General features: G+C 38.5%; 1 long non-coding RNA gene across 2 annotated transcripts; it reads right to left on the minus strand.

The window, feature by feature from the left end:
• On the minus strand, positions 1 to 27534 carry LOC145521680 (uncharacterized). 2 transcript variants are annotated; one of them, XR_014065582.1, is made up of 6 exons: positions 27299 to 27534; positions 22043 to 22196; positions 2694 to 2814; positions 1479 to 1735; positions 786 to 833; positions 1 to 309 (listed from the first exon to the last, which is right to left on the minus strand). It is a non-coding gene; the product is annotated as an uncharacterized LOC145521680 (long non-coding RNA). The 2 variants fall into 2 exon arrangements; XR_014065581.1 differs by lacking the exon at positions 786 to 833.
• Between the last annotated feature and the right edge of the window lie 249 nt (positions 27535 to 27783).

The raw sequence follows: 27783 nt of genomic DNA on the forward strand, positions 1-27783 counted from the left end.
TTCACAGTCATGTTTACTTGTAATTTTAAAGAATTAGAATCGTCCTGAATCATTGGTCATTTAGCACCTTCTACAGTATATTTTAAACTCTAAAAACTTTTTCTTGGAGGGAAGAATCTCATATTTCCAAGGGTGAGTTAAAGTCTACATCAAAAGATTTGATGCAGAGTCAAAACTTCAAAAATCTTTTCCTCTCCCAAGAGCAGGTGAGGTACACACAGTTTTGCCCATCCTTGATTTCTGAATTTAAAATTCAGCTCATTCTTCTGAGAGGTGATTGTTTATGCACACTTGGAAAAACTCAACTTTCTGTGGAGAAAGATAGAGACTTATGATTACAAAACAGTTTGACAACTTAAGTGCAAATGAATCAGAAACATGTGGATTAAATTTCCCTTGAAACACACATGATTTTTAAAAATTAGGAGGAAAGGGGCTTGGCAACAAGCATTTTAGTTTTTGCCAAACCCAAAGCATTTGAAAAATAATCCAGATTGTGGCTGGCTCTCTCCTTCACAGTCAGTTCTCAGTACCTGAAGTTTCAAATCACCAATACAGCATACACATATAGAAATACTTCAATTTTTACTTCCATATTGTTTTAGGATCAAGAGAAATCAAAGTGGTTGTGAACAAATTGGGAGTGGGGAGAGATTGCTCGTTAGAGAGTTGGCATACATTCTCAAGATAAATGGCAGCAAGCTTATTTTAAAGAATGCTGGCATATGAGTATCTCACACAATGGGGGAAGCAAATGCATTCAGAGAAAAGGATTGTATATTTACATTTTAGGATAGCCAAGAAAGTGGAGGTCCTGCAGATCACTAGGAAACCTAGAAGAGGGCATACCTTTAATCTATCGTGCTGTTTTAATACTATGATCAATGTTACTGAATGAAAAACACACTCAGGAATTCAAAGTCTCATCTATATTTACAGGAGACAGAACTATCATAATATTGAGCATTTTCTCTCATAATTAGAAAGTATTTTTCCCCTTACAGGGTAAAACAGATAGTACAAATCGTCCTGTTTACAGACATGGACAATTTATTCTTAAATGTCCTACCTGCATAAGGTTTTGGGTTCTCATGTAGTAGCTAAGAATCTGTTGACTACATAAACAGGGAAAAGAAAAGAAAGGGAGAAGGAAGGAAGGAGGGATGAAAAGAAGGAGGGAGAGAGGGGAAATGCAACAAAAAGCAAGACAGGAAGAAAGACTGAAATTCCTCTAAAGACGGGATTTCCTTTACAGGCAGCTTTTGGAGAATTAGAATTAAAAACACTAAATGTCCTTAGGGTATTTAGGAACCAAACTGCAATGTTAGCAAAGCTAGCAGTGACAGCAGAAATAAAACCATTACTATCCATAAGTGCTAACCCTGTTCCAGACACTGTGGTAGGTGCTTCACATGCATTATCTGTTTTCATGTCAACACAAACTCTCACGAGGAGGAATTATAAGCGAATTAACTCACCTAAGGCTTCAGGACTGGGTTCAGAGTCAAGTCCTTCTCAGTCTAGAGCCCAAGCACTCACTTACTTCGTCTCCTCCCCTGACATGTTCCACAGCAAGGCTCCCTCCAAACAAGACTCATTTGTTAGTTCAAACCCTACATTATCAATTAGGAAACTACTATCTAATCCAGTTACTGAGGTCAGCAGTGTGTCCTTCCTCAGAGTCCAGTGGGATCCCTGAAGTGAGTCTTATCACACAAGGGTCAGCTGCTGAACACTTTAAATAGAAGAACATTTTCAAATTTAACACACTCATTTCTAATTATTCAAAATCGGTTCTAATTTTATAAACAGTTGTCTTTTAGTTTGTACAAATTAAGTAAGTAGAAAACATTGTATTAGTATGTAATAGTACTCCTTTAGAGAGACCTTGAGATTTTTAAAGTCATATACATTTTAAAAAGTAAATTTGCTCAGAAATCTCAAAAAGTATATAATTTTCTTGTACTGTAGTGACATATATTATTAATCTCCAATTGGATGATGAAAGAGAATATAAAATAGAATCTCAGATATTTAGCCTATTTGATCAAGTTAATAACTTTCAAATGCTGTTAGTAATGTCCACCTTCTTCATAGATTGATCTATATTAATAAATAATTATTAAGTCCAGCTTTTTTGGATTCAATTATTTGCTATTCTAACTCCCAAAACTATTCCAATTTCCATGTGCCCAAATTTTTAGTAAGTAATGGTATTATTTAGGAGAATAAATGTATTTCCCTTGAAATAAATAATACTATAGATCAGAAAATTTTAAATAAAATGATCTTTGGCTCACATTCCTTGTCCTGGAATATGGGCATTTTTCACCCTGAAATATATAAAAAAGCCAAGTTTGTTCATGGAAATTGCTCTTTACTGAAAAACTTTGTGACTAGAAAGCAATCATTTAAACTCACTGGTTCAACATTTACTAAATATCAATATTTTCAAGATACTGTACTGAGTATTATAAATAAAATTTTATTCTGCCTTTAAGGAAACTGAAGCAGATGCGACAATCTCTCAGCAGCATGTATGATATAAGGATATATTCCCCAGAATAAAAGAAGCATTCCTTTCCCAAAATTTCATCATGTCCTCACCAAAGTAGGAAACGTTAGTGCAGCTCTTAACTACTAGAGTGTATTAACTATGTGCGTGCATATGTGCCAAGCCGCTTCAGTCTTACCCGTTTCTTTGTGACCCTATGGACTGTAGCCTGCCAGGCTCCTCTGTCCACGGGATTCTCCATCTAGTCTCAAATGTTCCATTTGCTGCTGCTTCTTACCTAAGAGTTCAACCTGTAAAACCTAGGTTCAAACAGCAGAAAAGTCGGTAAAGTAAAATTGATGTCAGAGGAAGAGTCAGAAAATACATTTGCTTGGATGCTAAAAATCACTTTGAAACATTTCCTATACTTTTGACTTAATGCATTTAATAAGTGTGTACTGCACCTCTCTGTTTTAGGCACCTGGGGATTAGAGATGAACAAGACCCAATCACTATACAGCTCATGTTCCAGAAGCACTTACAAAGCCTCCCATTTTCCACCCCATTTGCTTTGGACTTTGCCACTGAGGCAGAAGAGAGCCTGGGGTTCACCTGGAAACCCCTTTGTAATGTCGCTTTCTTACATTATCAAGTGTAACATTCATGTAATAGTTTACTCAAAATTAAAACACTTGAAAATGAACTTTAAGATATTGAGTCGTCACTCGAGTTTTCTCTGAAGGTCCCACAACAACTAAAGGTAACTTGGGAAGGTACATCTTTCTTCCTCCTGCAACGTGAAAGACAAGCCCCTTCAGAGTTGCCACCTGTGGGGTGTGGGAGGACCAGCTCCCTGCTCCCACCATCAGACGACAAGGCTCATTCTTTCTATAATGAAGAGACTGATTGATGGAGTCACCTTCCCAACTGCTGACACTCTTATCTTTCTCAGTTTAGCAGTAACAGACATGACCTGCTCCCTACCAGCTGGGCCTTGTGTGAGGGGCCCGTCCATCACTCCGTTTCCCCACTCCATCTGTTCGCCCCTCCTCCAAATTTCAGCCCATATGCCTACTGGCAGCCACCAATATGTCTGTCTGTCAGTAGCTCTGTAATGAGACCAATTTATAAGGTCACATAATCCTGACTCTTAAGGGGGAAAAAAAAAATCCGTCCCAGTTACTGAGAGAGTCACCTCTGCCTCTGGTTCTTATGACTATGGGAGGTCATGTATGAAAAACCAAGAGGTAATTTAAAATTAATTTCGAACAGTCTGTTTTCCACCAAATTTCCTTTAAAAGACACCCCCTCTATTTTGCTTTATTTGTCAGTGATTGTAGCTAGAAGTTGCAAAATGAAAATATTGACCTTTAGGGAGGAAACTATGGTGGAGAAACAGTTTAGCTTACTCTGTCAAGTAAGTGAATATCCTACTTCAGTTCCAGTAGTGTTTGTGGTTATCAGCACGCCCTCTCTCTCACTTGTATAGGAAGCTTATGCACAGAATTTCCAAGGACCTGTCAGTAAGAATTCCATGTTTTTATGACACAGTAGAATTTTCCCCAGGAACATTTTGTGCCTTCAGCTGACTAGCACAAATTAAATTCTATGTCAGTTTTGCCCAGAGGCTAAGAGCACCTCATTACATTTTATTGAATTCAAATAATTGCAATCAAAATATTTGTAAGCACAATGCAACCAGTGAGTCTGACTTTTATGATATAAGCTGTCATGGGCAATATATCACATTTCTTTTCTGCAAAGCATGGCACCTTAGACCATGCAATTCCCTAGAAATTACACTCAACAACTGTTAATTAATTCTGATATGTGGATGTTGCCGTGTTTAACAGGAACAGATGAAGACCAAACACTGGATTGAATTAAAGCCTTCCAGGACATCTAAACTTTGAGAATTAACAGTTTTTGCTTTTTCATCCTTGAGGGACTCATGCTGATTGGTTCAAAAGCCCCTGCTCAGCTTGGCTGCAGTGTTCAGAGTTGGTTTTCTGGCCACAATGACTCCACCTCACACTCTGCTGCCCCTCTCCATCACCTATGTTACTCTTAACTAAGAGGCAAGTGGGTGAAGGAGGCAGTCAGTGAAATGAATGCCAAACATTGTCATGCCTCAATCTTTTAAATTTTTAACTCAGCAAATTGCTTGCACTTCATTTCTGTATTCCTGACTCCTAGAACCACAATTTTCTACTGATAAAAATAATTGTTACCTGTTTACTAATTATGCTTAATTCTAGTTAGTGTTGATTATGGTCCTGGTCATAATCCTCTACAGCAAAAAATAAAATATTCAGTCTTATGTAGAACTGTGCAGCAGATGAAGTAGAAAAATTACATGTTCTTAATGTAGAGACTGATCCTGCTGATCTTGTCTTTCTTAGGGTTTCCTTTTGTAATTAGGGGACATGTTAATTTGTATAAAACATAATAAAATCTAGAACTGATATCTTCAAAGTTGGGGTTCTTTTTAGTATCTTATGTATTTGATAATAACTAAATTTACTCTACCTAAAGCTAAATATCTTGTTTTCTATGTTAAAGGATTAAGCCCAGCATACAATTATTTCTCTTTTTTTTTTGATCATGAGTATTACCAGGCTTTGAGATTTCATTTTAATTTAAAAAAATTAACCTATTGTCCTCATATATGTCATTTTATTGGCCTATAATTAAAAAAAGAAGCTTGTGTTGAATTTTCAGTAATGATGGCCCTGTATAAGTCTACCTCTATTCTTTCACATGATTTTTCTTTTGATTGGCATTTGCAGAGCAGGTGACTGGGTTTGTTTTGTAGACTATAGCTAAAGAGAAAAGTTGATCAGCCTGAAATAGATTTCAGGGAAAAATATATAGACTATTCTTTCCAATGAGTTTCAAATATATTTAAATCTCATCATATTTTTGGTAAAAATGGGCTTTCCCTAATTTGTATTTTAAGATTATTTATCATTGTAGTGTAAAGAATCTAGGAGTGAAGTCTCTAGACAGAAACTGGTGATTCAAAATTTACCAATTGCTTTGCACCTATATATATATTTTTTATTTTTTGCATCTGCATTATTGTCTCTAACTAATAGACTAGAAAAAATAGACAGAGTTGTGAAAAATTGACCTATGATCTTTAGAGTCTAACATTGAATAACAGAAGTATCCAGATTGTTGTTGTTGTTTAGCCTCTAGTCCGTGTCTGATTCTTTTGCCACCCCATGGACTATAGTCCGCCGGGCTTCTCTGTCCATAGGATTTCCCAGGCAAGAATACTGGAGTGGGTTGCCATTTCCTTCTCCAAGGGATCTTCCTGACCCAGGGATTGAACCTGCATCTCCTATATCCTCAGGAGGACTCTTTAACTCTGAGTCACCAGGGCAGCCAAGTATTCAGATACATATAGGCAAAGAGGTAGATAAACATGGTATTCTATAATCATAAAAAGGGTTTGCTAGTTTCACCATAACGTGGGAGACACATCAGCCTGCTTTCCTGAGACAAAGCATTGCTCAGGAAGGTATGTGTGAGAAAGAAAAGAAAGAAAGAAAATAAAAATTTTAAAAAGCAGCATTCACTTATGAGAGTGAAAGTTGTGAAAGCAGGGTACTGGGACTCTGAGCTGAGAACTAGGGTTGGAAAGATTAGCAGAGACTAGATAGGGAAGGTCCAGCTAAGCAGTTTGGAGTTTGTCCTTAGAATAACATCTTAAGAGGATTAACTTGATAGGGTTACATTCTAGAAAGAAGCCTCTAGTTGCAACAGAAGTGGAGGAGTGTGGGGAGAGAATAGAGGTAAGAGAACAAGTACAATAACACTGTTTTGGCAATGTTGAGGCTTCTGAAGCAGTGTGAATGGAGAGGACCCATTGAAAGCTATTAGAATGTTAGAATTATTAGGTCTTGGTGACTGACAGGATTTGGGTTGTTTAGAAGAAACAGGAGGCAGAAAGGGGTCAGAGACTGCTGATTTGAGTGGCTGAGATACTTTTCAAAGTAGAGCAGGAGAAAGAACAGGTTTAGGGGGAAATATGCTAAGTTCTTTTGGGATGTGTTGATTTGAAGTGTCTGTAGAGCATGGATATAGAGGAAATCAGTGTGCAGCGGAAAGTCTGAAAAAGGAGTCTAGGATCAGACTTGGATTTGCAAGTTTCAGGGAGAGAGAAAATTGGAAGCCATAGCCATACATTACATTGTCCAGACCTTCTTATCTACTTATTATGAGCTAAAGCACTACTCAAAACACGCTTCCCAGAATGAATCAGAAGCCCTTTCTTCTACTTATATCTCAGGTACTAATCTCAAACTATCTAAGGGTCTTCCAGGTTTGGAGGTGAACTGAAGCAAATGTCCTAATGTTCATTTCCCTTGTTTGATATTGAAGGCACCCTCTTGTGTACATGTAGTTTCTGGAGCCACACTCCTATCACATCAGTCATGCTTCTGGGCAGCTGGAAAATGTCTTTGTGGTGGACTATGTCAGACACACAGCCAGGGGAAATTTTCCTAGCTGGAAACCTTCTCCATGAAATCGTTTCTGGAAGTTAATCTTCCAGGCATTCAATCTAGAACATTTATATACAGTTTAGCAGTCACGTGCTTATTTGTTTAAGGTAAATAAATGTTTGTGGTCTTTTTTTTTTTAATGTATTCATTTCCTTTTTTCTCCTCCTCCAACAAATAGATTCTAAGACACTAGATCTTAAGGATTACCAAATCCAGTTCATTATCTCTGCTCTTTCTTTTTAGCTTCCTCCTCACATTCGGACTCTCCATTTGTATTGGTTTACTATCCCCTTCCAGGCTTCCCAGGTGGCTCAGATGGTAAAGAATCTGCTTGCAATGTGGGAGACCTGGGTTCGATCCCTGGGTTGGGAAGAACACCTGGAGGAGGGCTTGGCACTCCAGTATTCTTGTTTGGAGAATCCCCATGGACAGAGAAGCATGGATGGCTGGTTGCAAAGAGTCAGACATGACTGAGTGACGAAGCACAGCACATCCCCTCTTCCATGCTACACCAACTTGAAGCACAAAGAATTTTAGAGGTTTCATTTTCCACCTCGAGGTACCCATCAGATACAACTTAGGGGGTTCTCCCTATCAGTTGCTTCAGGACACAGTGCTTCAAGACTGGCCTTTGGGCTGTCAAGCTTCTCTCATGGATGCTCTGATATTAACCACCCAATTTCTGCTGGTAAAAACCCAAGTAACACTTGTTTCTTTCACCACAGTTTGCTAGGCTAGAGATGTAATTTTTCCATTTCCAAGTTTCTGTCCAGTCCTCTAGTTTTTCTGTTATTGCCAATCTTGAGATTGGAGCTCAGGAATTGTCCTTCAGCCCAGTTGCTTCCCAAAGAGATGAAGTTTTGCTACTTGCAGATAAATTCAGTCCTCAGAGGACTTCCAAAATTTTTGTAGTTTTAGCAATCATGTGGCCAAGAATATAGTTGACACTCTTCTTATTCACCAATATTCTTTCCTCCTCTACCCTGAGAGTTTTGGAATTTACTGCTCCCTCTCAGGGCTAGTGATTGGAAGTGAGACTAGTTCAGATATTGGAATTCATTCATTTTCTTGATTCCTGTGTAAGGATGACTTGGAGCAGAGTCCACGTGTCCTAACCCCCACCAATATTCAACAGAAATGCAGTGTGAGATGCAAACTTTTGCTGTTTCATTCACTGAGTTTTTTAGATTGCTAGCTGCCATAGTGTAAACTCACTTATCCTGAATAATAAAATCACCTTCCTCTCTTTGCTATTCTTGGTCTGCCACTCCTATTATGTAAATTGGCTACTTATCACTTCCAGGGTGCTGATTACCAGTGCCTACCTGACCAATCTTTTGCCTTGCTTCCTGGACTAAATCACGGAACAAAGGATTTTACTTAGAGCAAAGAAGAGTGAACTCATTGGAAAAGACCCTAATGCTGGGTAGGATTGGGGGCAGGAGGAGAAGGGGACGACAGAGGATGAGACGGTTGGATGGCATCACTGACTCGATGGACATGGGTTTGGGTAGACTCCAGGAGTTGGTGATGGACAGAGAGGCCTGGCGTGCTGCAATTCATGGGGTTGCAAAGAGTCGGACACTACTGAGCGACTGAACGACTGAACTGAACTGAACTGAAAGAAGAGTTTTCTTGAAATAAGAGCTGCAACAATTGTAATTCTATGTTTGGAGATGAAAATTTTGTTCCTTGTAAATGCTTAAAAATGGGATAATGGTACAACAAAGAATCTGTTGACAAAATGAAAAGAAAATGTACTGAATGGGAAAAAAATATTTTCAAATGATATGACCAATAAAGGGTTCACATCCAAAATGTGAACTGCTCATACAACTCAACATCAGAAAAAAAGCCCAATTAAAAAATGGGCAGAAAATCTGAATGGACAGTTCTAGAACAGGCACATTAAAAGATGCTCAGCATCACTAATTATCAGGGAAATGCAAATCAAAATGGCAATGAGATATCACCTGGTACATGTCAAAATGGCTATCATCAAAAAGAACACACATAACAAGTGATGGAGAGGATGTAGGGAAAAGGAAACTCTTGGTAAAAATGGAAATTTGTGCAGCCACTGTGGAAAACCTTCACAGTATGAAGGCTTCTCAAAAAACTAACAATAGAATTACCCTAAGATCCAGCAGTTCCACTACAGAGTATATATCCAAAAAAAAAAAACCAACCCAAAATACTAATTCAAAAATATATGTGCATTCCAATATTCATTGCAGAATTATTTATAATTGCCAAAGTATGGAAGCAACCTGTGCCATCAACAGATAAATGGATAAAGAAGATGTGGAATGGAATACTATTCAGCCATGAACAGAATGAAATTTTGCCATTTGCAGCAACATGGATGGACCTGCTAAGCAAAATAAGTCAGAGAAAGACAAATACTATATCACATATATATGGAGTCTAAAAAATATAACAAACTAGTGAAATAACAGGAAATCAGACAGTTATAGAGAACAAACTAGTGATTACCACTGGGGAGAGAGGAGGAGGGAGGAACAATATAGGGGTAGGGGATTGATAGAGGGGTACAAAGTTTTATGTATAAAATAAGCTACAAGGATACAACACAACAAGGATATACAAGAACTATAGTCAATATTTTATAATAACTATAAGTGGAATATAACTTTTAAAAATTGTGAATCGCTATATTGTATACCTGTAGCTTATATGATATTGTACATCAACCATACTTTAATTAAAAATAAATAAAATAATTATAATACATTAAAAATAAAAATTAAAATTAAAAAGTGGGATCTAGATTTAATCAATCTGGAATGTCATTGTCATTGTGCTCAGTCACTCAGTTGTGTCAGACTCTTTTTGACCCAAGAACTAGCCCACAAGGCTCCTCTGTCCGTGGAATCTTCCAGGCAAGAATACTGGAATGGGTTGCCATTTCCTCCTCCAGAGGATCCTTTTGACCCAGACATAGAACCTGTGGCTCCTGCATTGGCAGGTGGATTCCTAACTAACCAATCTGGAATGACTTGAGGCAATTCTGCCTGAAAGCAACAGGATGGACTGAGGCTGATTACAAGCTAAAATTCTGCTGTTTATCAATAACAAGCAACATGCAGAATAGTGAATCTCTACCATAAGGGCTCATCATTGTAAAAACAGTAAGCAAAAAGGTTGCTAAACTTACTATGGAAAAAAAAGCACAATTTTAGTTAGATAGCTATTGTGATGATGTCCCCTTTAATGAGATGAATGCTAAATCGCTATACCTGATTAAAATCAGTGTAACAAAAACTATAAAAGCATATTGGCATACATGCCACAGGGAATCACAAGACACCCCAGAGAGCTCACTTTGCCTTGGAACCACAATGCCTTCTACATCAAGAAGGCTTTAGGACTCTTTCTAAGGACATTGGCACACCTGAATTAACAGGAAAAAAAGAAGATGGATTGATGCATCTTCTCATGCCACTTCCTGGAAGGACAACAGTGGAAAATACTAGTCTTCATTCTGGTCCAATCTGTAGATTAAATGCTTTCCTTCAGTGAAAGAAGATAGAACCATTTGAAAAAAAAAATCAGCTTTGTTGAGTTACAAATTATATTTCTTTAAATGTAAGGATTTTAAATTATGGTTCAAAGTAAACGCTATGTGACTACCACTCCCACTAAGGATAAGGACCAGTTCCACCAATCCAGAAGTTTCCCTCATATCACTTTGTAGTCAGTATCCCTCTACTTATAAATTTGACTTCTGTCATCATAGGGCTTCCCTGGTGGCTCAGTGATAAAGAATCCACCTGCTAATGCAGGAGACACAGGACACATGGGTTTGATACCTGGGTCGGGAAGATCTCCTGGAGAAGGAAACGGCAGCCCAGAAGTTTTCCTCATGTCACTCTGTGGTCAGTACTCTTTACTTTTTTTTTCTTTCTAATTTTGTTTACTTAATTTTGGCTGTTCTGGGTCTTCCTTGCTGCTCGGGTTTTTCTCTAGTTGTGGCCAGCCGGGGGCTACTCTCTAGCTGCTCTGCCTGAGCTTATTGCAGTGGCTTCTCTTGTTGGGGAGGACGGGCTCTAGGGTGTTCAGCCTTCAGCAGTTGTGGCTCCCAGGCTTTAGAGCGCAGGCCCAATAGTTGTGGCTCATGGGCTTAGTCATCCTGCGGCATTCAATCCCAGCCCAGGGATCGAATTTGTGTCTCTTGCATTGGCAGATAGAGTCTTTACCACTGAGCCACCCTCTACTTGTTAATTTGACTTCTATCATCATAGCTTAGTTGTTCCTGTTGTAGAATGTCATATGTAATCATATGGTATGCACTATCATGTGTGACTTCTCTCCACATGATATTTCTGAGATTCATCCATGTTGTTAAGCCTATCAGTAGTTAATAGAATTGTATTGCTGAGTAGCATTCCTTATGTGAATGGATCAAAATTTGTTTCCACCTGCTGAATGATTCCAGATTTGGCTATTATAAATAAACACCTAGCAGTGAAATTGCTAAGTCATAGGATGGGTTTTTGTTTAACTGTATAAGAAAGATTGAAGGCAGGAGGAGAAGGGGATGACAGAGGATGAGATGGTTGGATGGCATCACTGACTCAATGGACATGGGTTTGGGTGGACTCCGGGAGTAGGTGATGGACAGGGACTAATGTTGAGCAACTTGTATGTATGTGTGTGTCTATGTATGTGTGTATCTGTGAATGTCTGTATGTTTGAAGTCTCATTTGAATCTTTTCCTCATTAAAAAAATCGGATTATCTTTTTGTTAGTGAGCTGTAGGATATTTTTAATATGTTCTAGATGTAAGATCTTTTGCAGATATGTACATCATGATTATTTTCTCTTATTATGTGTCTTTTTCATTTTAAGAATCTCTTTTGAAAAACAAATTTTTAATTTTTATGAAATCCAATTTATAATTTTTTTCTTTTTTCTTTTTGATGTCCTAAGAAAACTTTTCCTGTTCCAAGGTCTGGAAGGTAATCTTCACAAAGATTCTTGTCTATGTTTTCTTCTAGAAGTTTTACAGACTTAGGTCTACAATAGGTTTCTAGTTAGCTTTTGTGAAAAATGAGAAAGAGAAGAAAAAGGTCCTTTTTAAAACAAATGTTGAGTTATTCTAGCACCATTTGCTGAAAAGACTATTTCCACATTGAATTAGCTTGGTGCATTTTAAAAAATCACTTAACTGTGTACAATTTTATTTTTAGAATTTTTAATCCTGTTTCACTGATCTATTTGTCTATTCCTATGCCAATACCATGCTATTTAATTAGTTGGTTCTATAACAAGTCTTGAAATCAGATGTTATAGACTCTGTTCTTCTTTTACAAAGTTGCATTGTCTAATCTAAGTCCTTTGAATTTCTATATGAACTTTGTCATTAGTGTATCAGTTTCTATCAAAGACGCTAGGATTTTGGTAAGAAGTGCGTTAAATCAAGAATCAATCTCTTAAAAATATTGTCTTTTATTTCATCACTATGGTATATCTTTCTAATTAGTTAAATATTGCTTAATTTCTCTTAGCAATGCTTTATGGTTTTAAAGCAAGGAAGGACTTTGAAAACTATAGCAAGCTATTTAACTACTTTGATAAAATAAAAAATATTCCTTGGAAAAATGTTTCAAAAATCAATGTAAAAAGAAAATTTTTAAATGTAAATAGCATTATATGAGACATTCTATTCATAATTACTAAGTCTCTTCTTTAAGTCATTGACATCTATGTATTACTGATCCAGCAATTTGACTTCTAGGCTTATACTAAAAATAATTGAAAGCAGGGACTCAAACAGATATTTGCATATCCATGTTCATAGTCAGACCGTCCACACTCATGCTCAGTCATGTCCAACTCTTTGCAACCCTTTAGACTGTAACCCACCAGACTCCTCTGTTCATGGAATTTTCCAGGCAAGAGTACTGGAGTGGGTTACCATTTCCTCCTCCAGGGGATCTTCCCAACCCAGGGACTGAATCCATATCTCCTGTGTCTTCTGCATTGCAGGAAAATTCTTTACCCACTGAGCCATCAGGGAAGCCCTCATGTTCATATAGCATTGAAATATTATTTAGCCTTAAAAAAAGAAGGAAATTCAGGGAATTCCCTGGTGATCCAGTGGTTATGACTGGGCACTTTCACTACCAGAGCTCAGGTTCAATCCCTGGTCAGTAACTAAGATCCTGCAAGCTGCACAGTGTGGGAAAAAAAATTAAGAAAGAAATCCAGATACATTCTATAACATATATGAATGTTGAAGACATCATGCTAAGTGAAATAAAGCAGTCATAAAATTACAAATCCTCTATGATTGCATTTTTAAGAGGTACTTAGAGCAGTTTAATTCATAAACCAAAAGTATAGTTGCCAAGGGCTGGAAAGTGGGTTGCCACTTCTTTCTCCAGGGGACAGTCCCAACCCAGGAATTGAACCCAGGTCTCCTGCATTGCAGGCAGGTTCTTTACTGACTGGGCTACAAGGGAATCCTAAAGAGGGGCAGTAGGAAGTTATTATTTAGTGAGTACAGAGTTTCTGTTTGGGAAGGTGGAAAAAGTTCTGGAGACAAATTGTGGTAATGGTTGTATAAAAATGTGAATGTACTTAAAGCCACTGAACTTTGCCCATAAAAATGACAAAAATGGTAAATTTGTGTTATATACATTTTACCACAATAAAATTTTCTGACAGATTTCATCAGTGAATGAATCTATCTTCAGTTGGAATATTCCTTGGTGGGAAGAATTTTAGTTATTAAATAGATGCCTTTAATATATTAAGATCTATCTAAATTTTCTGTTTCTTTATGTGTCAATTTTGGTGGGTTGTGTTTTCAAATAATTGTCCATTTTTGAATACTACTCAGCCATAAAAAAGAAGTGCATTGGAGTCAGTTCTAGTGAGGTGGATGGTCCTAGAGCCTACTATACAGAGTAAAGTAAGTCAGAAAGAGTAAAAGAAATATCGTATACTAACACATATACATGGAATCTAAAAAGATGGTACTGATGAACTATTTGCAGGGCAGCAATGGAAACACGGACATAGAGAACAGATTGTGGACACAGGGCGGGGAAGGAGAGGGTGGGATGAATGAAGAGAGTAGCATGGAAACATGTATACTACTGTAGGTAAACTACATTGCTGTTGTTCAATCACTCAGTTGTGTCCAACTCTTTGAGACCACATGGACTGTGGCATGCCAGGCTTCTCTGTCCTTCATCTCCTGGAGCTTGCTCAAACTCAACGTCCATTGAGTCACGTCTATCTTGTCCTCTGTCCTCCCTTTCTCCTCCTGCCTTCAATCAGTCCCAGCACGTCTATCTTGTCCTCTGTCCTCCCTTTCTCCTCCTGCCTTCAATCAGTCCCAGCATCTCACATTAGGTGGCCAAAGTACTGTAGTTTTAGCTTCAGGATCAGTAAACTAGATAGCAAGTGGGAATTTGCTGTATGACTCAGGAAGCTCAATATGGGACTCTCTGACAACCTAGAGGTGTGAAATGTGGTGGGAGGTGGGAGGGAGGTTCAAGAGGTAGGGGACATGTGTATACCTATGGCTGATTCGTGTTAATGTATGGCAGAAACCAATACAATATTGTAAAACAATTATCCTTCAATTAAAAATAAATAAATTAATATTTAAAAATTGTCCATTTTTCCAAATTAGTGTATTTATTAGCATAAAGTTGATAAAAATGTCCTGTTATGCTTTTAATGTCTCTAGGACCTGTTGTGATATATACATTGTTATTTTTAATATTGGTCATTTGTGTTCTCTCTGTTTTGGAAAAGTTAGCTAGGATTTTTGCTTTTTTTTTTTCTTTTCTTCTATCATTATTATTGTGACTTTTTAAAAGTGGAAACTTAGCTCATTGATTTAATCCTTACTTCTTTTCTAATATAAGCCCTTATAATGTTATAAATTTCTAGTTTGGTTCCACCACACAAATTTTGATATGTTGTGTGTTAATTACCATTGAGTTAAAAATATTTTACAATTTTCCCTGAATTTTTTTGATCTATGAATTATTTAGAAGTGTACTAGTTAGCTTGCAAATATTTGAGGCTTATATTATCATTGATTTTTATCTAATCATTTATTGTCAAAGAACCTACTCTGTGTGATTTCATTTCTTTAAAATTATTGACACCAGTTTTATGGTCCAGCATGTAACCTGTTTAGTGAATATTTTCTACACGCTTGAAAAGACTGTGTATTCTGCACTTGTTAGATATAGACTTCTATAAATATCTATTAGATCATCATATTTGATAATGGTCAATTTATACCCATGCTGATTTTGTTTTTGTCTACATGAATTACTAATTATTGAAAGACTATGCTAAAGCCTCTATTTTCCCCTTTAACTCATTTTTTGTTTCATATTTTATTAAGTACTATTTTAATATTATAAAATTTTTGTGACTATCTTTTACCCATAATCTACAAAGATATTAGCTTTTTGCTATCTTTTATCAATAAAAATGGTCCTCTTAATCTCTGTTATATACATCTCTTGAGATTACTTTGCTAGATTTTAACATAATCAGTAACTTGCTTATTCTTAGTGTTTTATGACATTGTTTTTAACCTTTTACTTACAACTTGTGCTTTGTTTTTTTTCCTTCTTTAACTAGCTTGAAAACTTCTATCTCTAATTGGAATGTTAATCCATTTATGCTTAATGTGTAACAAAGGTTAGCACGTTGCCATTTGTTTTCTATTTATGCCCTTTGTTCTTTGTGATTTTTTTCTGTCTTATTTTGTATTTATTGAGTATTTTCTAGTATTATTACATTCTATCTTTTCTATTGCCTTTGAAACTATACTTCATGATCTCATTTTTAGTGACTACTTTAGGAATTACAGTGTGCATTCTTACCTTATTCACAATTTGCCTCACATCAATTATATTGTTTATATTTAATGCAAGAACCTTATTACTCTGTTTACCTTCTTTCCTGCCCTCTTATTCTATCTTTATTATATATTTACCTCTATATGAAGTAAAAAATTCACAATGTATCACTATTATTTTACTTTATAGTTGATCTTTAAAAAATTAAGAAAAGAAAAAAATAGTTTTATATTTCCTCATATATTACTATTACCACTGATCTTCATTGCTTCCTCTACATTCTAATTTCCTTCTGGTACTATTTTCTTTTACCTGAAAACTCCCCATAGCATACCTTGTAGTGTGAGATTACTGGTAGAAAAGCCTCTCAGCCTTTGCTTATGTAAGAATGCCTTTAATTTACTTTCATTTTTGAAAAATATTTTTCACTGAATATAATTGACACTTTTTTTGTCTCCATAAATATGTTATTCTATTTTTGTCAAACTTCTGTTATTTATGATGAAAGGGTTGCCATTATTTTTGTCATTGTTTTTTTTTATGTAATATGACTTCTGGCTGCTTTTGAGATTGTATGTCTGATTTATAACAATTTGACAAATTTGTGCTTAGAAGTGTTTCCTTGGTAATAATCCTGCTTGAGTTTCACTGAGCATCTTGGATCTGTGGATTTTATGCCATTAATTCTTCAGTTTTTCTGGTCTGTTCGCTCTTATCTTTTTCTGGGACTTTTTAATACTGTTCAACATCTCATTGAAGGGACTTCCCAGGTGGTGTTAGTGGTAAAGATGCTGCCTGCCAACACAGGAAACATAAGAGACACGGGTTTGATCCCTGGGTTGGGAAGATCCCCTGGAGGAGGGCATGGCAATCCACTCAGTATTCTTGCCTGGAGAATCCCATGGACAGAGGAGCCTAGTGGGCTACAGTCCACGGGGTCACAAAGAGTCGGACATGACTGAGGGGGCCTAGCACACACGCACACAAGTCATTAAAAGTCCTCCCTCCCCCCTGGAGATTGCATGACTTCCTCATTGCATGATTTCAACTGACTTGCTTCTATGAAGTCATCCATTCTTCTGTTTTGTTCAATTCTCTGTTAGTCCCAACCAGCAAATTTTATATATTAGATATCATATTTCTCATTCTAGCATATCTATTTGGTTATATTTTTCTCTAAAAACTTTCTAATATCCCCAATTACTTATCTTTTTACCATTATATTCGTCCTTTCCTGTAGATACTTTAAAACATTTGTTATAGTTGTTATAAATTCCTTTAGTGACTATACTCACACTTAGTTTATTTAGAGTTTCTTCTGACTTTTTTTCTTGCTTACAAGTCATATTTTCAAACTTTTTTGCATGTTTTGTAATATTGTATGTTGGATAGTGTATCTAAAGGAAGAGTAGATATTGTAGTACACTTTAAAAAGATATTACACACCTGTGTGTGTGTGTGCTCAGTCGCTCAGTCATGTCTGACTCTGCAACCCCATGGACTATAGCCCACCAGGCTCCTCTGTCCATGGGATGTTTCAGGTAAGAATACTGGAGTGGCTTGCCATTTCCTACTTCAGGGGATCTTCTCGACCCAGAATCCAAACCTTGGCTCTTGCATTTCCTGTATGGGCAAACAAATTCCTTACCACTGCACCACCTGGGAAGCCCCATCCTCTCTATATCATATACCTATACATACATATTAGGTTATATCATATGATATCAAATTATATTATAAATCACACATATTTTCCCAATAAGGAACCCTGTTCCCTATGTTAGACAGTGGGTAGAAAGGCTGATTTAACCATGGATTTAGCTACTTTGGGATTTACATAAGGGATTTACCCTTATGGCAGAAAGTGAAGAAGAAGTAAAGAGCCTCTTGATGAAAGTGAAAGTGGAGAGTGAAAAAGTTGGCTTAAAATTCAACATTCAAAAAACTAAGATCATGGCATCTGGTCCCATCACTTCATAGAAAATAGATGGGGAAACAGTGGCTGACTTTATTTTGGGGGGTTCCAAAATCACTGCAGATGGTGATTACAGTCATGAAATTAAAAGACGCTTACTCCTTGGAAGGAAAGTTATGAGCAAGCTAGACAGCATATTAAAAAGCAACAAAGGTCCGTCTAGTCTAGGCTATGGTTTTTCCAGGAGTCATGCATGGATGTGAGAGTTGGACCATAAAGAAAGCTGAGTGCCAAAGAATTGATGCTTTTGAACTGTGGTGTTGGAGAAGACTCTTGAAAGTCCCTTGGACTGCAAGGAGATCCAAGGAGTCCATCCTAAAGGAGATCAGCCCTGGTTGTTCATTGGAAGGACTGATGTTGAAGCTGAAACTCCAATACTTTGGCCACCTGATGCAAAGAGCTAACTCATTTGAAAAGACCTTGATGCTGGGAAAGATTGAGGGCAGGAGGAGAAGGGGACGACAGAGGATGAGATGGTTGGATGGCATCACCGACTCAATGGACATGGGTTTGGGTAGACTCCAGTAGTTGGTGATGTACAGGGAGGTTTGAAGTGCTGCGATTCATGGGGTTGCAAAGAGTCAGACATGACTGAGCGACTGAACTGAACTTAGCTACTTTGGGACAGGGTTGTGACTTTAATCCCTCAAACAACATCTTGGAATTCAAGCATCACAAATCTAGCATGCTATCTCTTTGTTTTTCATTCCAACTCTAGCTTTTTCCACAGCCATTGGAATGACTGTTGTTGATCTTACCAGACATTTAATCAGGTAGGGTTTTGATTGCAGATTCAGTTAGACTCATTTTCCCTCTAGCATTGGATGCTTTGAGTGTGATTTCAAGCCTTTCTCCCTAGGACTGCACACTGAGGTCAAATATTGTCCCACAGAAAGTCTGCAGAATCTTGAGTCTGCTTGACCTCCAAACTGCAAAATGGATACATTCTTAGACCTGAAGATAGAGATTTCAAGACTGAGTGAAAGTTGCTCAGTCGTGTCCGACTCTTTGCGACCCCATGGACTACACAGTCCATGAAATTCTCCAGGCCAGAATACTGGAGTGGGTAGCCATTCCCTTCTGCAGAGTATCTTCCCAAACCAGGGATTGAACCCAGGTCTCCCGCATTGCAGGTGGATTCTTTACCAGCTGAGCCACAGAGAAGCCCCGACCTCAAGACTATTAGATATCAAATATGACACATCATGAAACTGCAAGACAGTGAGACTCTCAGACCTTGAAAATATGTTTGCAGAACCTGAAACTGTTGGGCTTGTGAGACCAGAAGTTTTTCAGACCACAAGACTTCAAAACTGTAGCACTGCAAGATCACCAAGACTGCTAGTCTGAGAGATTGTTACTTGGTAGAATGATCTCTGAATTTGGAGCTTCTGAAAATTCAAACCCAGTAGGTCAGCCCAAAGGATTAGGAATAGTTTATCAGACTTCTCATTTGAACAAAGAGCATCATTCTGTGGTAGTATTGCTTCTTTAACTGTTTCTTATCTCAGCATTCTTCCGTTCTTTGCTCACCCATCTCTCTGAAGTTTTGACTCAGCTTTAGCAGTTTTAGATTTCTTGGTGTCCAGAGCTCCTCATTAGTAGGAATTTTTGTCTTGTCCCTTGATTTCTCATTTGGTGCAGCACAAACCTTTCATATCCTTCCACATCTTAACTGGAAGCAGAATTCCACTGAAGCTATTTGAGGAGGTGGGAGATGTTGAGAAGTTATGTCAGTAGCTTCCACTTGTACCTTTCTCCACTTTTCCCACCCTGCTGTGTCCCCTTGTCCTTTGGCTTCTGTTCGTTTCAGTCAATAGGAAGAAATTGGGATATTTATTCCCCTACCTGCCTCCCTGCTGAATTGATCTAACGATGAGTTCCTTAAATATCAGAACTCCAATCAGGAAGCCCTTCAATATTATCTTCTCTGTCCCCTTATTCAGGAAGATGCTCCTTTCTTCATCCCATGGGATGGTAATAATATTCTGCTGTTACTAACTCTAGGATATTACACTTTCTGTCATGGTTTCCTATGCTCTGTTCACACCTTTGTGTAAGTATTCCTCACAGTACCCAGCTTGAAAATGCAATTTGTATTTTGCTGATACACAGGGAGTTTCAAACAGTGTGCTAGAACAGGAACTGCTAAGATGCATGGTGATGGAAAAAAACAGACTCTTAAACATAGAAACTGGAATGGGACAGTAGATGTGAATTTGAAAACCAGGGTAGCAGAAGTGGCAAAAGCACAAATAAGTAATATCATTATAGTTCAACACAGGTTTCATTCTGGTCATAACTTGTACCAGCACGGTACAAAATGATGACATAAAACCATAATGTGCGTTCCCAGGAAGTTCAAAATCTAAAAGAAGAGATGTAACTTTAGCAAATGTCACAGTGTACCATATGCAAAGAAAATGACGTTTGCATTAGAACTGATTGCACGTGAAAATTATCCAAGGGTCTTTTTGGAGCTCAGTCCACAGACCAAACTTAAAACTTCTGGGCTTGATAACATTCCTTTCAGTCTTATTGTTTAATGGTTACAAACTATGAGGGAGACCTGGATTTATGCCTCTTTCTTACCTGTAAATTAGGCTCAGTTTAAGAGGTATGGCAGATGGGTGAATTCTCAACTATCATACTTTGTCAACCTTGAAAATAAGTACAAAAAGTTCACCAGGACACATTTTTTTTTTTTTTTTTGACCAGTGCCTCCCTCCCGGGACGTGCACAGGTGGGAAAACGAGTGGGATCAGAACTCTTTTCTGCTCACCCAACATAAATTATTACTTTCCATTGGAGAATGGTTATTTGCAAGCTTGCTGTAAATCTTGCAAATGAATACTTGCGAGGCAGCAGAAAGCAGGTTCTCACATTCCCTCAAAAAAGATGGGGGGAAGGGAGCCTAGGAAATCATCTCTAACTTCCCAGATCAATAGGCAGAGGGACTTCATAGCTTCAGCTCCCAAAATGGCAGAAGAGGAAGGCAAAAAAAAAGAAAAGAAAAAAAATAGTTAGGCATGCTGATTACATTGTTACAACTTAAATTGTACTCAGATGCGAACTCTGACGTGCCAAAAACAGTGAAGGCCCAGCCTGAAAGATCAGAAAAGTGACATCTGGTATTGGATGCCCCAGCAGACATGACTAATACCATTGGTATTGTGTAGATTCTGCCTTTACCAATTTAATATTCAAATATGAGGGTCAGCCCCATGGTGCTCGGCAGTAACAGAAGACATAGGCATCTCAGAAGTCACCTCTCACCCCTAGTATGGCTATTTAAGGGGACTGGAGGTCTATCTCATGGACTGACCAAGATGAACGCTGTTATTTGCACATGTTCATTAAGATCCTTTTGTTTCATGGCTCTCACACATGGTTGAACTATGAGGGAGCCCTGAGAACTCATCCATAACTTGTAATAAATAAATAACCTCCTCATAGTTTGCCCCTTGGTTATTTGCTTTATGCCAGAACATTTTAGTTTTACACATACACATGCATGCAAATGTATTTCTCCACTGAAAATAGGAACCTGATGTCCCCCCATAACTTTTACTGCTGACACTCAAGAATACCACATTGGTTTGAGGCTGGATGGTGGGGGGAGGGCAGGATTCTGACTACATGGACAGAGTTACCCTGGACCCCACGTGAATCTTTCTAGTTGTCAGATTTATCAACTTGGCAAGTATTTACTGAATACCTGCTAAGCACCGAGCACTGTGCTTGGTTCAGTGGCGGTTATGAAGATGAATTTTAAAATGGCATACAATAACTGTGCAGATTGTCATTTTATCATGCTTTCAGGATTCCAAAGCAAAATCAGAACTTTTGAGTAGCTCCAGGACTTCCTAACAAGGTCCAAGGGCCATTAAACGATAATGCAGGGTTTTGTCTTGAAGCAAATGATAATAAGAGCCGTTGCTTATTGACTGTTTGCTATAAGTAAAGCATTGCACTAGTCCCTTCACAAGCAATACGTCAACAATCTTACAAGATACAAACGAAAATCAACAGGAATCAGGAAGGAGATTCAGGCACATGAAAGGTCTATATAAGATCACATAGCTTACTAAGAACTGAGCAAAGGTTCTATTTTCAGTCTTGTTATTGTTCAATCTCCAAGTTGTGTCCAACTCTTCACCACCCCAAGGACTGCAGCATGCCAGGCTTCCCTGTCCCTCACCATCTCCTGGAGTCTGCCCAAGTTCATGTCCATTGAGTCAGTGACGCCATTCAACCATCTCATCCTCTCTCACCCTCTTCTCTCCTGCCTTCAATTTTTGCAGCATCAGGGTCTTTTTCAATGAGTCAGATGTTCACATTCAGTCTACTTGAATCTTAAAAAAAAAATGATACAAATGAATTTATTTGCAAAACAGAATTAGACTCACAGACTTAGGGAATGAACTTATGGTTACCAGTGGGGAAGGATGTGGGGGAGGAGAAGGATAGATTAGGAGTTTGGGATAGACATGTACACACTGCCATATTTAAAATAAATAACCAACAAGGACCTACTGTATAGCAAAGGGAACTCTGCTCAATATTCTGTAATAACCTAAATGGGAAAAGAATTTGTAAAAGAATAGATACACATATATATTAAAAAAAAAAAAACAACAAAACTTAAAATGTAAAAAGAAGAAAATCAGCCTGACTTCAAAGCTTATGCATTTTCCTCTATTTTTTGTTTTGTTATAACCTCAGTAGATAAAGAATCCACCTGCAATGCAGGAGACACAGGAGACTTGGTTTCCATCCCTCGGTCAGGAAGATCCCCTGGAGCAGGAAATGGCAACCCACTCCAGTATTCTTTCCTGGAGATTTCCATGGACAGAGGAGCCTGGCTGGTTCCAGTCCATGGGGTCCCAAAGAGTCAGACATGACTAAGCACATGGCACACGGCACACACTAACGCAGAAACATAAGTAGTTAATCCTTCAAGATTCTGAGATACTCATCCTCTCATCTACATGGGCATACAGAAACTCCTAATGCTAAGAATCACTAAATTTCTTAAGAAATTTTGTATAATTGCATTTTTTTTGTGATAATACAAAATATAACACTTCATTTGCACTTTTACCAAATCTAAAAATTCTATATGAAAATTCAATGAATATCCGTAGCCTTCGCCCTCCCCACTCCCTCCCTTTCTGAAATGCCTGGCATCTATCTTCTGCCTGGACTCACTCTACTTGCCACACTGTCTCTCAAAAGGTCCATTTTTTTGGTGGGTGATGTATTTATTTAGTCTTTTACTCACTAGTCTCTCTGCTTTCCTGGAATTCTTCTATAGATTAGAGTGTAATATTTCATCTCTGTGATTTCTCAGAAAAAATTCAAGTGCCTCTCATTGGGTTAGCTTCTTAAGTTCATGGTTCTTAACTTCCTAATACAGTTTAGATTTTATGAATAGCCAGTCACCTCAGCAGCAACCTGAGAGGTCTGGGGTAGGTCAACTTTAATAGAAAATGAATCCAGAAAGCTCTGGGGTCAAAGAGAATGAACACTACTTGCACAGATCCACCAAGAGACTGAGAAACTCCACTGAGGGCCGTGGATACAGAGAAGACAGTGTGAGAACATTTTGGGGGAGAAATGGGGAAGCACACGGGTTCAATGGGAAAAAGAACTCAGAGGGAGGTGAAAAACCCAAGCAAATTTTAAGAAACTGTACTTTGGCCTGTACATGATTTCTATTCTCTCATTTTTGATTTACAGTATTTGTGTTGCATTTATAGTACAGTTAGTTCTTATGAACCTGAATTAAGCACTTTAAAGGAAAAATTATTACTGCTTTCCTTTTAATTTTTATTCCCAGAAATAAGGGCTTCCCAGTCTGGAGAATCCCATGGACAGAGGAGCCTGGCGGGCTACATACAGTCCATGGGGTTCACAAAGAGTCGGACACGTCTGAAGTGACGTAGCAGGCACGCACCCAGACTCCTTCAGAGAGGGGACTGCTGGCGCCCTCCTTGCCAGGGTCCCTGACTATCCCCAGGTGCATCTGGCGATGGTGATACATCGGGACAATTCAGGGGATTCAAAGTATTCCCCTGCTGGAAGATTCCCACCCGCTCCAGACGTGGCCAAGGCTGTGGGCAGGCCTGGTGTGCAGGCTGACCACAGGGGGAGATCACTCCATGCTGAGATAATCTGCTCAGGAGGAGAATGAGTCCTCTCCACTCAGCAATGAGGCAAAGGGGAGACTGGGTTATTTTTCAAGTGGGTGTTGGAGGAGGAATGAGAGGGAGGGGGAGGGCTTAGAAGGGTTAGTGGATTGAGGGTTAGCTTTTAATTTTACATTGAAGAGTCAGTTAACAATGGTTACCAAAGGAAATTAAAAGCCTGGAAGCAGTTGAGGCTTTTGTTATTTCTGAAGTTACGAAACACGTCAATATTGCAGAGGCCTGTGTTTAATGTGGTCTAACAATGTGACGGCCTGGGTGGATAGGCTCTGAAGCCCTTTGAATGGATTCCATGAGCAAATAAGCCTTCTCTTTATTACTGTGACCCTCGAATTATGTGTGCCCATGTCTCTGGCTCTTAACGGACACAGTCCCAGACGTGTCAAGAAGTGCACTCAAGTAATGTGTGTCTGGGGATTTGAGGGCAAGAAGAAAGGTCTGGCTGAGAATGTGGCTGTGAAGGGGAAGAAAGGAAGAGTCCAGGACAGAATCAGCAAGTGACAGTTAAAAGCAGCAAAGTGACTGCCGATCATTCTTGAGATGAAATTGCCACTCAAATCTCATATCATAGCCAAAATATTACCATGCATTTGTACTTAAATACTTAACTACTTATAGAATGGGCTTCCCTGATGCCTCAGATGGTAAAGAATCCACCTGCAATGTGGGAGACCTGGGTTCGTTCCCTGGGTTAGGAAGGTTCCCTGGAGGAGGTTATGGCAACTCACTCCAGGGGAGCCCACAGGACAGGGGAGCCTTGCGGGCTACAGTCCCTGGGGTCACAAAGAGTCGGACACGGCTGAGTGACTAAGCACAGCACAGTACCTAGAGAAAGTGCTGTGGATGATGGAGCAAGGAGGGGTCTTCTTCACAAGCTTGATTAGACTGAGTATCTAAAAGAAAGAGCCAATCTCTCAAATCTCAATCTCTCACTCAACTAACAGGTGAGTGTCAGAGACTGCTTTAAGCTATAGAATGATACACGACTAACATTTATTAACTTTGTATTACTTCTGGGTTTTATGTACCAGGAACTCATCTAAAAGTTTTAATTCTAATTATTCATGGAAGCCTCACAATGACCTGGTGGGGTAGATGTTATTATCCTCATTAAACAGAGAAGTGGAGGGCAAGAGAAGTAAAATAACTTGTCCAAGTTCATATAGCTAGGACGTTATTAATATAGAATTCCTTCCCTGACAGACTGACACTGGTTCCCACACTCTTAACCATCACCTCTGCTCACAGCTACCTCATATGTTATTACTTAAAAGAAATGCATTCTTAAAATGAGAGAAAAGTCAATGGACTTCTACATTACTATACCATCCACGTATTTGTTAGATGACAAACAACAGTTATAAGCAGCTTCTTTAATTAAATAATGATTTTCAAACAAAGTTGTTTTGTTATCTATATATATACTCTAATTCGATCTGCACTGCAGAGGGGGCATATGGCCCCCAGAACCCTTGCATCATGCAAGGCTCCTCCAGGCCTAACCCTGTGTGATGAGGAGAAACGTAGGACTCATTTCTAGGGCCAGCCCCCCGATGATATCCATGGGCCCTTTCTTCTCACGCATTCTATTATTTTATACCTTCTGATGCTCAACAAGTGGTCGGTAGGTTTTCCCATGCCCCTAATAATCCAGGAGATGAAATCCCTTAAGCAGTTTTGGATCCTACAAAAGACTGGATGAACCAAGAGGGTGTGAAATAATGAAAGAGGTGGGTAGACTCCGAGGAAACCGTCACCAGCCTGTTAGCATCACATTTCCCCCCCGTTCACTTTTGAATTTTGCTTCATAGAAAAGGGATAAAAGCTGACCACATGTCTCCTTGAAGAGTGACTCAGATTATATAACAGAAAATTATATTGTTCTCTCGGTGTACTTTCCTGTATGTGCAAACTCTTAAAGAGTTTGACTTTAATCTACTAAAAATCACATAGGTGCGTGCTCAGTCACTTGAAGCATGTCTGACTCTTTGTGGTCCTATGGACTGTAGCTCGCCAGGGCCTTCTGTCCATGGGATTCTCCAAGCAAGAATACTGGAGTGGGTTGCTGTGCCCTCTTTCAGGAAAAATCATGTATAGTGAACCTCAGTTTTTTTCTGTATCTGTCATTTCCTTTTTCTTATGGATGTGTGGGAAGGCAGATGAATTCCTGACCCATATTCTGAGGACAAGCAGAAGGGGAAATTTTAAAATATATCATTCAAACTATTTGTTGAATACCTAAAATGTATTTGCTGAAGATAGATAGTAGAAAAAAATTTAAGCTTATTCATTCACTCCTGCCTGGAAAATCCCATGGACGGAGGAGCCTGGTAGGCTGCAGTCCATGGGGTTGCTAAGAGTCGGACACCACTGAGCGACTTCACTTTCACTTTTCACTTTCATGCACTGGAGAAGGAAACGGCAACCCACTCCAGTGTTCTTTCCTGGAGAATCCCAGAGACGGCGGAGCCTGGTGGGCTGTGGTCTATGGGGTCGCAGAGTCGGACACGACTGAAGTGACTTAGCAGCAGTAGCAGCAGCATTTTCCCAACAAGTGTTTGCTAACATGAGATTTTTAATAAGATAATATATAAAATGATGTTTCCTGTTATTTAAAACTATTTTAACAACTGTGATGACAATTTCTCTGTTTCCTGGAACATGAGTCTTTCCAAACAGACTATAAAATCTTACCAGGCTATTACAAGGCCCTTTAAATTGACCTTCTTTTCTGCCATCTGCCCCATGTAAAAGAAGTTTTGCAGCTACTTGTCTTTGTATAAGCACTTCTTTATTAAATAAACATGCTATGTTCCTCATTAGTAAAGGAGATGGAATATCATTAGTTAAATGTTTCCTATCAGATCATTAAAATTGACAGCTTAAAGTCAACTCAATTTTGGCAGAAGCCAGAATCAGGATAATAAAAGCAAGGGTAAATGACCTGCAGCAAATACTCAGTCCACCAATTCATTTAATTAATTTTTTAAAGAGAAATAAATATAAAGATGTCAAAAAGAGTTTACAATGTGACAAGGCAAGCAGCAGTCAAAATTGTAATCATTGAGTGTAAGGAAAAAGACACAAGAAACACAAGAGTTGGTGGAGGGATTTCCTTCTGGTCAGATGCTTGGCAATCCACACCATCCTACAGGGACAACAGAAAAGATTGATGGCACTGGAGAGTGAAGAGCTTGACAGGAAACATTGTTGAAGCGGAGTGGCTAGAGGGGAAAACTTTAAGTTACCTTAGGAACCATATGAGAAAAATAGTACAGCCTTGAAACTTAATTTCCAGTAGAGGAGAAATAGCTCCATTTTAAAATGAGTTTTTCTCTTGATTCACTGTGTGCAAAGAGCTCTGAGAATTTGAGGCATTCATCCTCAACATCAAAGAAAATAATAATAGAGTAATGATGAATAAATAAAGGCTCCAGCTCTGAGCTAACTTGTCTCACCATAGTTTAAGAATTTTGTCACATTCAGGAAGGAACACATTGGTCAAGTGGATTCCATTATGACCTCTAGATTTTGGTTAACAAATTCCATCCAAATCTTCCTAAAATTCCTACAGACAAAACCTACACCAGAGGGTCTTCCCTGAATCCATGCTCCGACATGAGTTGAAAGCAAACGTTCACAGAATGGTGTGGTGTAGAGGAGAGAAAATGGACCTTTGAAGCTGAGGGCATAAGTCTGTCTCCAATGTTTACTGTTTGTGTAACTTCGGAAA

Source organism: Giraffa tippelskirchi, chromosome 9, assembly GCF_054371585.1.
Source record: "Giraffa tippelskirchi isolate mGirTip1 chromosome 9, T2T-mGirTip1v1.2.pri, whole genome shotgun sequence".
Lineage (NCBI taxonomy): Eukaryota > Metazoa > Chordata > Mammalia > Artiodactyla > Giraffidae > Giraffa > Giraffa tippelskirchi.